The sequence below is a fragment of the Pseudomyrmex gracilis genome, unplaced genomic scaffold (genome assembly GCF_002006095.1).
Source record: "Pseudomyrmex gracilis isolate BER0280 unplaced genomic scaffold, ASM200609v1 scaffold_755, whole genome shotgun sequence".
Classification (NCBI taxonomy): domain Eukaryota; kingdom Metazoa; phylum Arthropoda; class Insecta; order Hymenoptera; family Formicidae; genus Pseudomyrmex; species Pseudomyrmex gracilis.
The window spans coordinates 5958-9224 of record NW_018021339.1 but is presented as its reverse complement, the minus strand read 5'-3'; positions in this window follow the sequence as shown (position 1 = coordinate 9224).

Genomic DNA, 3267 nt, shown 5'->3' with positions numbered 1-3267 from the left:
GAATATAGAGGTCTCAAGTTCAAATCTCATCATCACCTCAGGATTTTTTCCGGACATAATACCTTTCATCGAGTTAATCAGTTGATCGACAAACTGAATCAGGTCTCCAAAGATTAATTTGAGTGAAATCTCGAATTAATTTTCCCCTCTTACGATGTGCCATTAGTTTTTTTCACGTTAATCACGTTACGTCAGATTAATGACGTAAGTAAACGTCATTAACATGACGTCATTTTTGACGAGACAAACTCACGTCGTCATTACGTTAATATCACGTCATAAACTAACGTCGAACTGGTCAAAAACTGACTTTATATTAACGTCATTATAACGTCAGCTGGTTGCCTGGGATAATTAATTAATTATTAATAATTAATTAATTATTTTAGTGAGTTTATTAATTTTGATATATTTTTTAATTTGTATAACAATATATTATTTGCGCTAATTAATTAATTATTCTTATCAGATGTAACTTTTTACACTGAGGAAGGTCCAAATTACGGATCGAAACGTTTGGTCTATTGAATAAAGAATTCTTTTTATACACCTCCATCTGGTATATACTGCCTGTATCGGCCTTTTTTAATTTCTAAGAAAAACAATGTTATAGTATCATAGATTGGCTTACCTTAGACTGCACAACATGCAGAAACTAAGTTGTCGACAGGCATAGATTTGAGCTCGTCAGAAATAAATAAAACAGATAAATTTTGTGAAACATGCTGTAAGTCAGAACACAATGGCCTTCACGGAAGATCGTACAAGAGCAAAGCGTCTGCTTGAGATTGTACATACAGATCTCTGTGGACGTATAGATCCAATGACATGAGATGAAAAAAGTATTTTATATCTCTATTAGATGACTATACAAGTCATGTACCAATATATTTACTTAAAAATAAATCTGAAGCAGCGGAAATAATAATAAACTACATTAAAAATTTGAATTCAAGGTTGCCAAGCTCAGATGTGACAATAGACGAAGAATACGCAAACAAACGACTGAAGAAGTGGTACAAAACCGCAGATATAGAAAGTGACTTCATGATTCCACACATATCACAACTAAATCGTAGAGCGGAGAGATAAAATCGTACACTACTTGAAAAAGCAAGAGCATTACTTTTTTATGCAAAATTAGATAAAGTAATGTGGGGAGAAGCAATGTATATAGCAGCATACCTTAATAATTGTTCTCCTACAAAAACAACAAAAGTAACATCATACGAAAATCTTGAAAAAAGAAAACCGAACTTGAAACGACTTAAATTTGGATGCGAGGCATACGCCAAGAACTAGAACTTCTAAAAAAAACTAGAAAAACGCAAAAATATATGAGTAATAGTATGCACCAACCAGATATCGTCTGTGGGTTAAAAAACAAAAGAAAGATTCTAGCGAGAGATGTAAAGTTTCAAGAACTGATTAATTTGTTACATGAAGAAAAAAACTAAAAAACCAAAGTAAGAAATTTTGAACTACTCAATGAAGAAAAAAAAAGAAACTGAGAAAAAGTATGAAAAAAATACTGAAGAAGAGAATTCAGACAATAATACAGATGATACTGAATCAGATACAGTAAGGAATGAGAAAATACTACAGCATATTTGATAAAATACAATTAGAACCTGAAGGATTGTTGAAACTTCACGAAGAAAATCTAATAGAATTCAAAAGATACCAGATAGATATACTGACTATGTAATGTTAACATATCAAGTAGCAGTCAAAGGTGTTGACAAAGATAAATGGATACAAGCAATAGAAGAAGAAAAGGAATCATTGATAAACGACAATACTTGAGAGCTGATTGAACAAAAGAAGGTGCCAAACATGAAGCCACTTTACAGCCGATGGGTGTTTTGAGTAAAAAAAGATGGGCGCTACAAGATCAGACTGGTAATAAAAGGATGCGTGCAAAAGTACGGTATAGATTACCGAACAAAATACATTTTCAAAAAAAGGTAAAAAAAGCGCCAAGTACACGCGCAACTCGTATCTCTAGAAAAAGTATTACCATAAAAATCTTTCACTACAAAATCTGATCTACAAAAGAAATGAGTATATCAATAAGTAATAAATGTTGTACCGTCACGACGGTACCGGATTCTTTCCACAGGATTTCCCGTTTGGATTCGAGGAGAAGTAACTCCGCCTTCGTTCAATAGTTAAATTAACTTTATTTGACAATTTACAGCTTAGCTTCTTATAACTAGTACGACGACTTGGCGGTAGTTCTCGAACTTCTGCTCTCAACTCTGTCACATCACTTTTTATATCACCGAATTGAGAGCATCACCTTGTCTTATTCTAAACAACGTTGCACGAGTTGATCGCGCAACTCGCTCATCTTTTCTTGATCAGCTCTCGGAGGCGGATCTGCCGTCCTTGCTGATCAAGCGACACGCGCTCTTAACAATGCACCAAACATTGTCACAATTACACATACGATTGCATCTTCGCCTTTTACACTACTATTTCTTAACTTTTTCTACGTACGCGACCTTACATTAAATGTATCTTACTTCGCAGATTTCTTAACACGACCATCACCTTATTATATTTTGATTTCCCAACAATAAGTAGCGCCAAGTAAAATCTTGTACATTTATACATTGTTATAAAATATAAAATGTTATATAAAACTTTGTAAGTTGCTTATACGTTGTAAACTATAAAATATACAATAAAATATTCTAAAATAATAGAAAGTTTAAAATATTGTGCGACTAATAAAAATATTGTGTACTTTTTATATAAAGCACCTATCGATAAAAGAAATGACTTTGCCTTGCGTGGAAAATCTTAAATTATGTCAAATCATACATACAGATTTCGTGAAAAGTTAAAAACGTTTGTGTGAAAAGTCAAAATCCCATGTAGAATTTCTTAAACTACAAAATATTTAATATAAAAAAATTTGGCGCGGCTGCATCGAAAACTAACATTAAGTGCTTTCCAGCTATTTACACAGACGATACTGTGTTCACTAGCGTGAATGAGACACACTGATATGTTCTTCCTCACTAATGAACACTATAGTACACAGTGTCGCCTGTATGTAACTGAAAAGCACCTTTAAATTGACGTGGTGCAACCGCGCTAAGTTTTTTTGTATTAAATATTTTTTTTCGCAATATTTTAAAATTAGTTAGGGGGGTATACAGGGTCCTTCATATATACGTGATGCAAATCCAGCATCCTATATGGAGGAAAAAAATTATTTCATTAAATATATGTGTATGCATATATATATATTTAAGC